General features: G+C 40.7%; 1 protein-coding gene across 1 annotated transcript in view; it reads right to left on the bottom strand.

Annotated features, from left to right (window-relative positions):
• The window catches only part of LOC309711248 (protein arginine N-methyltransferase 8-B), a 206,582-nt gene extending 200,078 nt beyond the window's left edge, over nt 1-6,504 (bottom strand). Inside the window, exon 1 of the mRNA XM_082541428.1 lies at nt 6,468-6,504. The gene's annotated coding sequence lies outside the window, so the exon portion shown is untranslated. The remainder of the gene's footprint in view (nt 1-6,467) is intronic.
• Nucleotides 6,505-12,780: the final 6,276 nt, after the last annotated feature.

Here is a 12,780-nt window from a genome sequence, read left to right as displayed (position 1 = left end):
CTTCAAAGGTAAAAGACATATATATTATTGTTATGTGCTACATTCTGGAGGTACGTTGTTGTTGTCTGGCTTATTTTCAGACACACAGGAAAGAACTAACACAGTCTTGTGGGGATCGGGTATCAGCACACAAACACAAACAGACAAAACGTCTGGGCTGGAATCGAGCCTAAAGCCGGTCTTAGACACATGCGCGAGCACGCGGCTCTACGTGAGTTAATTAGAAAGTGGTGCTGACGGCAAGAACAGCTCCAAGCGCTTTTTCTCCATCAGTAGCTCCTAACCAATCTTACCAATCTTCTCTAATCAGGTTAAACTCTATCTGACTGCAAGGGAGAAAAGAGACAATAGACAGTGAGCTGTGATCTCTCAGTCAAAGCGCTCAGACTGAGTGCTTCCACTTCCCGCTGCTACCTGCTGAGGATAATGCACTTTGTTTGTAATATGATTAAAGTTCTGAGAAAAGCTTTTAAGCTGCATCTGAATTCACTCTGTGGTTGGAGGAAATAGATTCTAACTGACACCAGGTGCCGCGTAGACGTTTGAGTTTGTGAAAATGACTGTTGAATATTTAAAATATTGATGAAAAATGTTTGAGCTCACTGCTTAAGTTTATCCTGTAGGAGAACAACAAAACAGCCACTTAGAAGCTTAAAAATTTATTTTTAATTAATTAATTATTTATAATCCTATTTTTTAAATGTTACATAAAACCTTAAGCCAAATTACCTTATTTAAAGAAACGCTTGTGCATTTATTGGGGACATATTCTCCTTATTTGAGATAATTAATAAAAATAGTTCTTCTACATTCTTTCATATGTTTGCTAAAATTGAGCTAAAACAGTAGTATTTTGTCACATTATGGCCTGTTGTGAAGTTAAACTCTAAAAGCATCCATAAATATCTAAGCTGTCCTGAACACTGTTGTGTTTATCTGCTGTAGTAAAGCAATAAACAAATGATGCAGCTGTGCCACACCTCATGTTTATTTGATACAGCATGAAAATGACAGCTGTAAGTAAGGACGTCCCATTTTTTAAATGTCCGCTGCCTCGAGAGCTCACTCCTCATGTCTTTTCTCTGCCTCATCTACTTGTGTCTCTGTTGGGAAAGATAAAGGCATGACGACAGCATTTAAGGATGTGCAGTCATGCTCCATTCGTTTCGCCCGCCCCTATTATTGTCTACTTTGTGTGATCTAATGAACTGCAAAGAAGCCAGTGTATTCCCCAAACTGACTGGCTATACATTTAATCGCCCTTCATTCAGAAATGTTTCAGGATGTGATTTTTTCCCCATTTCATTGCATCAGATTTAGTCATTGTGATTCTCGCTCTGCATCGTTTTGGCTGTTAAAGCATCTGCCAGGTGCTGCGGGGTAAGAGGGAGGCAGGTGGCTCAGAAGGGGGTGAGCGTAGCGTTCGTTGTGTCATCTCCATGTTGATGCATGGTTTCACAGGACGCGGAGAAACAGCTAGGGCACGGCAGATGCTCTCTCATCTCCTCTAACACGAAGGACTAGCTCACACACACATTTTCCTGTTTGCTTCCATAGCTGCTGCTCCGATTATTCCTGCTAAGTTGAACAAATCCATCAGACAGAAGTAAGCGATGGAATGACGGCGGCTCATTTGCTGTAACAGCCATGCCTGTTTGGCAAAGTGGCAGCATCACTGGATGATTTTACAGCAGAGACAACACAGAGAGTCGCTGAAGCAGTCTTTCCTTTCTTTGAGAAAACACGGGGCACCATACAGCTACAAAATCTGAAGACATGATGAATGAGTGGAAATATCTTACAACTACATCATCAGCCAGAAAAATATTAGTTGAAATGAATTAAAACTTTTACAGGAGGCTTTTGAAAAGACAAATACCATTAACTCGCAGGCTTTACTGCCTTTCTCAATGACTGTGCATCCGTCACTTTACAGACAGTAATGGTCCACTCTTATCTCTGAAAGAGTGCTTTTTAATGTTCACCATCAAGAAGAGAACAGGGAAAAGAGGAAGGAATCCAATTTCCATCTTCTGCATAAAGCTATTTCCAGGAGTTTTCAATCCTTTTCTAATTAATGTGAATTTATTGCAATGTAAAAATAGATAGTGTGTGAATGTGTGTGTGCAAGAGTTTCATTGAACATGAGACAGTTTCTTAAACCACATTTACCGCCATGAACAACTACACACTCTCATACACTAGATTTTTCTCCTGTTCTCTCGACATGAGCTCTTTGCCGCCAGTTGACTCTGCAATAAACCAGAAACTCCAACTGACCCACAACAAGGTTTGATGTGTTGAACTGTGCTGGGGTATTTCCACACAGAAAGCTCTGCTTCCTGTGCGTTTGTGCATTCGTATCTGTGTGTGATGCTTTGTATGTGTGGGAAAACATTTCTGTTTACACTGTGCAAAGATATGGAGGAAGAAGGATATTCACAGCATCATTAGACACACAGACGATGGTTGTAATGAGCTGGCCATCACGCCGCGATTAGCATCATTAACCTCTGATGCTTCCCGTCTCCTCCCTGAGCTTCTGTGATGTTTCAACCATGAACTTTTACATAAAGTTATAAAGTAAACGTGCCATTGTTCAGGGAATCTTTCAAAGCACTGACAACACATCTATGATCTAAACCATGAGCTTGAGTTAGCTACTCGTGACCATAAAACATTTATTTTGCTTTCAGTCATCAAGAACATTTTGCAATTTTGCATATACATGCAGTAAAAACACTTCTCCATCGCTATATATTGATGACATACATTTTTTTTCTTTTTTTCTGTTTAAATGCGCTGTTTATTCTAAGCAAGCACCAGTGGGATGAAAAGGGATGCATGCTCTGTCCATTTCTATAATCAGCCCTACTCTTCAGATTTGGCTTCCTGCTACTTTGTAGTAAAATAAAATTGGTTTAAAGGAATACCTTTTTGATGCAATGCAGACAATTCAGCAGATATCACAGGTATGAGCAGTCATCACAATAGGATTTTCAGTCATCCATTTAAAAGTAGTGGCAGAGCAGGTAGCAGTCCAGAGGTGCAAAAGAAGATAACCTTGAAAATGCATTTTAGATCACCAGCACTAAAATATGTGAAGATAAATCAAAAGCAATGTCAAAATATCAGTAATAACCCCTGTTTGCACACAAAACCACACTGCTTGTTTACAGTAGACTACAATGGAGAGCTCTCCAACTAACCTGGGTTTTGTGTAAAATAACATATTTAAGCCTTAAAGGTTTAAGGCCTAAAGGTTATTAATCAAAATTTCCCTTTAATACATTTTTTTTTTAGCTTTTTTTGTTTTTGTTTTGTTTTTTCTCAGTTGATAGGATAAATTTGTGTCCTTACTAGGGATGGGTACCGGTGTCCGGTGCCATGATGGCACCGGTTCTGACATAAACGGTAGTAACCAGACCGAAAAGCAGCGCACATTTCGGTGCTTTATTTCGGTGCTTTTTTTTCCTGAGCTGTGATACACTTCTAGCCAATCATTTTACGTTTCCGAGGATAGTAGGCGGGTCCAGGTACGTACGTTCTTTTAGAGCAGAGCTACAGATTAAAAATGCCCAAGGCGAAGCGGTCAAAAGTCTGGCTGTACTTCACAGCAAAATATGCAAACTCAGCAGCAACAAGTGCTTTAAGCTGATACTGTGATACTGTCAAAGGAGGTAACACCTCAAATCCGATGAAACACCTGGCGACGCATAGCGGTTTTTTTTAAAAGCCGAGAAATGCGCCGTATTTGATAGCTTGCTGCGAGACCTCACACCGAGCACATCTACTGCGGGTAGAGGAGAGTCCTGGCCCCTAGCCCTGCCAGTGTAGCAGAAATGATGAGGATGATGATGCAGCAGCAGCCGTTCTTCTCTGCGTGAGTAGCTTAATGTTGTTCGTGTGTAATTTACATTGAGTAGGCTAACCACGTTATTACATTAATGCATGTAAGGTGAACTAGCAAACATCATCATAGCTACATGCGGCTGTCTTCTTGTTTGATGGCAGATGCTCCCTTCACCCTGGCCAAAAAGGCTAAACATGAGAGGTTTTTGGATAAAGTTTTTAAGCACTGCTTCCAGCCAAGAGTGATACCATATATGCCCCATAGCTGCAGAAAAGGCTAACATTGTTATCTTTTTACAAAAAACAGCTGAACATGAGAGGTTTTTGGACCAATTTTGTGTTCTCCATTCTTTAAGCACCGGTTTGAGCACCGTTTGAGCACCGGCACCGTTTCAAAAGTACCGATTTGGCACCGGTATCGGATAAAACCTAAACGATACCCATCCCTAGTCCTTACTCATGTACCTGCCTGAGGCTTTTCTCCTCCAGTGAATCTCAGTCATTCTCACCTTGTGATGTATTCTCTTAGCACACTGTCTGCCAACAGTTTGGCCCAGAGATTTAAGGCCCCCGGCCTGACCAGAAGGTGATGTTCATGGTGCATACAACTCCCCATAAACACAGCCTGCTCATTCATTTTCACTCAATCCCCCAAGCCCTATGGCCATATAGCAACAACCCTGACAGGCAGCCAGGGGCCTGGTCCCCAGCCCTCGGTCCCACAGCCTCAGCCGCTCAGCCCCAATAGCACAGAGACCTACACGTGGGCTGCCACCTGATAAATGAGCTGACAGGCCTTCTCCCCGTTACTCATTTCCCTCCTGAGGGAGGTAAGGAAAAGAAAAAAAATAGGAACATTGGAAAGGGAAAAAGATAGAAAGAAAAAAATGAACTGACTTTGCAGCATGGCTATTTTTAGTAAGCCTGTTATATGCTCCATTAGTCTGAGAGGGTAGAAGAGGGAAAAGAGGGGGGTTAAGGAGGGGGACAGGTGGCAGCGAGGGATCGAGTAGAAGATCCAGTGATGGAAAGAGTGAAAAAGTGAGTTTGAAGCACAAATGTGAAATAGGAAGGTAACAATGAACGAAAAGCAGACGAGAGATCAAAATCTTTAAAGGCAAAAGAGACACATAAACACAGGTGTGATGAGACAGCTTGCTCCCGTTCATTTCTTCACCTAATTGTCACTTCTGCAGTTCCACATTGACACCGTGTGAACGTCAACGCTGTTGTTGTTCCCCTCTTGTTAAAAGGGAATTCTAATTCTGTTGGTGTATGCCTGAATAGATCTGACAAAAAATGTTCTTTGGTCTGTTATCTCCTGTGACACGTAATTACAAAGGACAATTGTGTCCAACGCCTGGTTCCCATTTCAAGTGAATATTGTCTGTAATTTGTCCAGAACATCAAAAGTGCTCGGGTAACAGAAAATTGATCGTTTTTCACCAGCGCCATAACATCTTTGTTGGGTGAATATGTGCACCTTCGCTTCATGGGAACATGTAGGAAGCTCTTCTGTGTTCACTGTGTGCAACAAGGTATGCTGTGCAGCTAATTCTAGCTGACTGAATGCTTTCCAAGAATGTTGTTGAATCATAATGAGCGGAAAGGCATCAGTCAGCCATTTTGGCTCTGTGAGGCCTTGGCAAACCGATGCGGCACACTCATTTGGGGTGAATAAAGCGACATGCTCTTCATCTTGGGACTCTGAGATGAAGAGCATGTTGAGTCTTGCACCATCAGTCTTCGCTGTCTAGGACTCTGGTGAAACAATCTTTTAAAAGGGTTTCTTATTTAAATAGAAATTTACTCTGGTATCGAGTGAACTTTAATGCATCCTCTGGATCTATCACACGGGATTTTACAACAGTCCAGTTTCCTACTCGTGGTGACAGAAGACAGACTCAATCTGTTGCCTCTTACCCTCCACATTTCATCATCATGATTTCACAGTTATTTGATTTTGTTAGACAGAGACAGGAGCTTGGAGCTGCATATTTACCTGCATATTAAAACAAATACCCAACTTTGGAATATCAATACAATGTCCTGTTATTCAAAATCATATCATTTTACAACCATTCTTTTCTACATTGAACAAACTGCCCCTCAGTGCAACAAAGATGTTTTGACTTTGAGTTCACAATACTGCCAAGGTATTCCATTGGTACTTACAATTATTTATCTTCTTTAAAACTTTAGTGTGATTGTTGCAACATTTTTGGCATATTTGCCAAGTTGGTATGTGCCTCCACATTTAATCTTTTTCCAACAGTTTGGATATGCATACTCATATTCAGTTAAAGTTATACATCCAAGTTTTCTTACACATCCAGCCCACTGTCAGTTCTCCCAACTCTGTGTTGCACTATTAGATCTTTGGGATTTAATGCCAGTCTTATCATCCCGACAAACAATTTTCAGCTGTTTGCCGATCACATTTTAATCATTTCTTGCAGTTCTTATTGTTTGTGTCTAGCACTGTGTTTATCTGAAAAGTGGTGGATTGGGAGAGTGAGAAGTGTAAGAAAAGTTGCTTATATTAGATGTTTTCAGTTGCAATCAGAGCATACCAACAATCAGGCTGTCCAGTCCGACACTGTGACCACACTCACACTCTTCCAGGTCGAGTCCAGGGAAAACAGGCGCAGGTCCGGGGAGGTCTATCCAGTAGTTAAGTCTGACATCACTAGCCGTGTCTGGGCCTAAACTCCGCTGCAGGTCCATATATCAAACGATCACTATGGCATTACTGAGAGTTGAAAAACTGTCTAAAGTCTTTCATCTTTAATAAAATGATCAGCGTTCTGCTCTACCAGGTGTAACAATTGAGTTTAACATCCAGGCATCCATGAAAACGGAATTTATGATATTTAACGGCGTTAGAAGTTAGCAGGAAGTTAGCTCGCTAGCTTCTATCTAAATACAATATAGCATGTCCTGACTGCGGGGTTTTGGAAACAAATTCAAACGTACAGCTCTGCTATCACTTCCAACATAAATGAAGACTGAAAACTAAACAGCAGTGACGTTTGTAGGGTTACTGAAGTTTGGCTAGCTGGTATATAATGATGTGCTACGTGACCGCTAGCGACACAGCTATGTTAGCATAATATAAACAAGCTAACTGTTTTGCCACTCGATAAAAGTTAACATGAGTGTTCTCGGTGGTCAGGAACAAATGTAATCGCATGGCAGGATGCTGTAAAAGGACCAAACTTCAGCCAGGAGAACAACTGAGATAATCCATCCACAATACAAGGTTAGTCATTCATATACTGCTGCATGGGCTGGGCTGTAGTTACATCCTAAGGTTTTAAAAACTGAGCTTAAATAAATGATTAGCGGTAATAAAAGCCGAGGGAGGTCAACAGGGATCACTGACTGTTTTAGGAGCTTTTTGAGATTAAATAGAAGAAAATACAAAACATTAAACATGTTAACAACACAAAAGCCATATTAAACGCAGACTACTTTAGGCCCGGAAGTAGGATTTGTCACGTCATCACTTAACGATCGGATACGGGGAGATGGAGGGTGATGTCAGTAAAGCACTAGGGAAGTGAGAGAGCCGGGCTAAACTAACAAAGGCCCAGCGAGGAACAGCACTCCAACATGGCCTTAAATCCAGTTTCGATTCATCGGTCGTGATGAGCCGCGGGTGCGTGTGTGTGGGTGGAGGTCAGGTGAACCACAGAATGCCGCCCTGGTGAACATGGAGAGTACAGCACTCCAGGGTGGTCATTGAAGAACCATGACAATCTTTAAAGATCACTGCTTTGTGAAAATTGACTCAAAATGCAATAACATCCTGTTGCCTGCATGTCACAACAGATGCCATTGCTATTGTAAAAGTCGATTAGGAACTTTGCTGTTGCAGACACACCAAAGTTGTGACAAAGATATGAAATGACAGTTAGATTTTTACACAATAAAATACACAATAAAACTTCATGCTGAGAGACTCTGATGGGCAGAGGCTAAAGCCATGAATAGGCACGAACAACAGCAGTCAGAACAACCACTTGTATTAGAAGCAAGTTTGTGAATGCCCCAAGTGTTTTGTGCCTGTGTGTGTGTGTGTGCGTGTGTTCCTAGTGTAAAATCTACTTACAAGAATGATTTGGACAAAGTAGTTTCTTCTTCTTTCCAAAAAACCTTGATCAAACTATACTGGGTCTCTATGGGGCAGTTAGAACTATTCTCACCTAAATCCCTACAGATCAAAACAAAGTCTCTTGACTTTGCAAAAGAGACAGAAGATGAATTTTCCTACCACTGCATGGTAAAAAAAAAACAGTTTACTGCATCTTCTACGTCAATTAACCTGCTGTTGCAATGCTTTTCTGTTTTGTTTCATTTAATACAAACAGGTCCTTAACATTGGCAGCACGGTGGTTAGCACTGTTACCTCACAGCAAGAATGTCCTGAGTTCAATTCCTGGGTCTTTCTGTGTGGAACTCCACACAGAAAGGGAGGAGTGGCTAGCAAGTCTAGCAGGTGTGCAGTCTGAAAGTTAACTGGATAACTAGTCAGGCAGGCAAAACACTAGGCCTTTATTTGGCAATGACAGCCACTTGCTAGCCGCTCCTCCCTCGTCAGACTGCCGTTACAACGTAAGCCTACTTAAGCCTGGCTATTTACTTGTGTACTGTAGGTTAGCACACATGATTGTAATGGAATAAGTAAATGAAAAGAAAAGACTGACATTTTTAGAAGCTCGTGTGGGCTTCTGTACATCTTGCCATATATTACACTGCACATCTTTAAAAGGTCTGCCACAATGAAAGACAACTTTGGTTTTTCTCTTTCTGTCTCCCTTTTATCGACATTCCTTTTCAGTTATTGTGCTTTCTAGCTGGTTGCTGGTATTCTTGATGTGAAGCTCAGTCTAAAAACCACCGGAAACAAATTCATTACAAGAAGAAGCCCTTGAGGATTGGAGAGTACAGATGGAACTGGCGTCATTGCCAAAAAGGTTTAAACTAGACCAAGAGAATGGGCAGACACATAAAAGGAGATAACAGAGGAAGAACTGGAAGAATGATTCTTGACTTACTGCCAAGTGAACAACTCACTAAAGTCCAAATTATGAACTATATTTACAATCGGTAACCTCTGGGTACCTGTTCAAATCTAATTTTTTGGTAGACAAGCAGATACGTACAGTTCCACATCAATTTCCTCATTAATGAAAAGGAAATCCTGCCCCTGGCATTAAAAACACTTGTACTAGTACACTAGTAATTGGATTGCTCATAATTTCATTAAAACTCATGACTGCATTTTTACACATCTATTTTTTATTAAACATCCATGAAGTTGAATCCAGGGCAGGGCGAATACATTCCAATGATTAAATCTCGAATCTGAAAAAAGGCTTACAATTGTGTCCTCAGGAGTAGATCATTCTTTTCTCAGTTTTCCTCACAGCCACTGCAAAAATCTATCATCCACCCATCCCTATTCCCCTCAGCACCACCTGGTAGCTTGTGGAAACACATTGTGATTAAATCTGTCCTTTATCGGTTTCCATTCCTTTCTACCCCACCGTCTGTTTCTCTTTCCTTGGGGCAGTCTCCATTTGTGGTTTATTTAGACCTTTCTCTTTCTGGCACAGTGGATGAAAAACTAATTTAGCAGTCTGGATGTCCTGTCACATTCATTTTGCAAATGACAATAGTGTGTGTCACTTAGAGCGTGTGAACAGAAGAGGGAGCAGGGAGACGTCTACTGAGCTCAGTCAATGACAAATAACTCGAGCATTGTCCACAGATGTCACCGAGAACTTCTTTTCTATTTTCATGGTCACATACAAACATATGAGCACTTGCACGGAGACTTTTAGTCATAACTAATGTTACATTCGATAAATTGTGTTCAGCTTCTATGTGGCATTTTACACATTTGTAATGAGCGGGAGTAAATGATCTTGGGATGTTGGTTTATGGGTTGTTTTCATTTCCTGTGTGCTGACAGCCTGCCTCAAAGGTTGTGAAAATTGTAGGTACAAAACTGCCTTGTCAATGAAATTGTTTGCTTGGGTTTAGGTAACAAGAATACTTGGTTAGGATTAGGAAGAGATCACAGCATAGACTGACCACATATTTGAACCCTCCATTTTCTTGGTTGACTATTCCTGTCAAATCCACCTACTGACCCAATAGTTTTAAGTCATGTGTCTGCAGTCAAACTAGTTATATTGGATCACAATTTCACAAAATGCCACTGGGGCAAGTGGAAAAATCAGAACGATAGAGGACATTAAGTGTTTGCATTAATTTCAAACCTTAAAAGACAGGAGTTCAAAAGACAAGTTGAATGAAATATGCACAAGTGCAGGGATGTGCTGTGGACATCTCTCTGTAGTTTTCCAGTGTGTATTTATCTAAAACACTGTACTTTTAAATGCATTCTACTGTTTTTGCATGTTTCACCCAAACTTAAATGTCTTAATGGGGAGCACCAAGAAGAAGCGACAGAGCACTAAATGCCTCGTCTCCACAATATCTGTCTGTCTATCTATCTCAGATAGATAGATAGATAGATAGATAGATAGAAAGAAAGAAGCTGGAGTACCCACTTATATCTATGGATATAAGTGGATAAAAACATGTATTAAATACCATATTATGTGTCATGTTTTCATTATTATTCACTGCAGTTGCTTCAAACACTGTTAATCAAATGTTCTTAATGAAGTTAATGGCTTCGTAATTTATTTACATCATGCCTCATCAGCCTTTGAGGAAAACAGAGCCATTCTGTGAGGCCCCATGTGTACACAGCCATCACTGTGTGTGTGTGTGTGTGTGTGTGTGTGTGTGTGTGTGTGCAAAAGAAAAAGAGTTACAAAAATGCCTCTCAGCATGCACATTGTCAAGACCATTCAAAATAAACCTTTAAGCTTTCATAAAGCCCCACTTATCCAGTGATGCTGGGTTTCTGAGTGCAGGTAAAATTTTGTATCCATCAGCCATGTTAGCAACAACTCTCTCAGGGATGCAGCCTTGTGTTTGTCTACTAAAATATTTCCACATAGAGTTGATGAACTCTCTTTAAATCAGAGGAAAATCTCTTAAATAAAACATCTCTCTGAAGATCCCGTGGCTTCTATTCTTTTGTCTGTACTATGACTGTGAAACAGAAGACGGTGAAGTGTCCACGGTACCAGCAGAGTTCATACCTCAATGGGAGATTTATCCCACTGTAATTAATTAGTGGACAGGTTGGCAATGCTAGGACACACTGATAGTATAATTGTTTTATATGATTAGTACTAAATAACTATGCAGCAAACTTCTAACTAGGAAATCTATAATCAGTTTTGTAAGGTGTTTGTCACATGTGGCAGACGTGCGGAATATATTAGGACCCAAAATGCGGCAGCTCAGGTGCAGGTGAGTATTTATTAAACCAAAAGGAAATACAAACAACAGTGGCACTGGGAACATAAAACTAGAAGCTAAACTGGGTAAAACTAACAAAACAAACCAGAAACGAAGATGCAGGGAGGTCCGGGGAAATACATACGGAGAGACACAGGGAGACCGAGGGGAAACAACACAGACGAACCAGCAACGACTAAGACAGAAGACAAGACTTAAAAACACTCAGAGAACACAGGGAGATCACACACAGGTGGGGGACACAGCTGGGAGTGATTAACCTGACGAGACTAGGGAGGCAACTGAAAACACTCACATAAGACGCAGACCTTCAAAATAAAACAGGAACTTACACATGAAAGGACACAAACTAAGAAACGCGGACTTGATACAGGAACACACGGGCAGAACAGAGTAAACACTAAACAGAGGAAGAACAGAACCAATAATCACACTAATAGAAAACACAAAACGCTGGGTCAAAAGGACCCAGGACCATGACAGTGTTTGAACTCTGAACCTTCCTGCAGTAAGGCAGCAGTCCTAACTAATGCACCACGCCAACCTCAGGCAAATATTTCACACTAACACTTTCTGATAACACAGTACAGTGATGTCTGTGAAGGTTCTCAGTCATCCAGGTCATACAGTGATATTTTTAGTTACATTATGCACATTCTGATGACAGTAAGTTTCTTTTTTTTTCTACATTAGAATTAAAGTGGCATTAGTGTAAGCTGAAAGCACTCCTTTGTCTAAAAATAAAAAAAAAGATGCAGGAGTACAGTGATGTACTGTAGTGGCTTTCTGTGTACAGTGTGCATGTTCTCCCCATATTCTCTCTGGGAACTCCTCCTGCAGCCCAAGATTAGGTTAATTCGTGATTCTAAATTGCCTGTAGGTGAAAGATGTATCCCGCCTCTCACCCTGTGGCACCAGGAATAGCATCCAGCTCCCCCACGACCCTGAATTAGATAAGTGGCAGAAGATTGATGGTTGAATGGATAAATGCACAGGGACAAATATTCATGAATATCTACAGGAGCACTGGACTTCATGCTTCATGGACACAAGTCGAGGTAAGAACTCTGTCTTACCAGCCTGAGCTAACGCTTCTGAAGACCTGGACCTTTGTTCAGACCTTATTAGACCCTTAATTACTTTTTTGCTTACAGTGCTTTTAATGTTTGTAATGTAATATGTCACTGAAATTAAATATGATTAATTTGACATTTTATAGTTTGCAGTAGTTCATTAAACAATAGCCCAATGTATTGTAGTGCTTCGAGAGTCTTTCTATTCTAACTGTTTTTTAGTTTTCTAACAGTGTCTAAGTGGATTTAGTGGACTCAATCGATCATTTTTCAATTTCTAGTTCTAGGTTTCATTCTTCAGCTGACTCATTGTCACGGTCTGCCAGCCATTCCTCTAATATGTGTGCATCTTTATTTGTTTGGCTGGCTGGTTTGTTAGTTGGTTGGTTGTTGTAGGAAAAATAAGACTTTTATGTTTTCGTTTTGAATCCGACCTGTCTATGTT

The sequence above is a fragment of the Aulonocara stuartgranti genome (assembly GCF_965226115.1).
Source record: "Aulonocara stuartgranti genome assembly, chromosome: 7".
In the NCBI taxonomy this organism is placed as follows: domain Eukaryota; kingdom Metazoa; phylum Chordata; class Actinopteri; order Cichliformes; family Cichlidae; genus Aulonocara; species Aulonocara stuartgranti.
The sequence above is the reverse complement of the archived record's forward strand: the minus strand, read 5'-3'. Positions and strand labels throughout refer to the sequence as shown.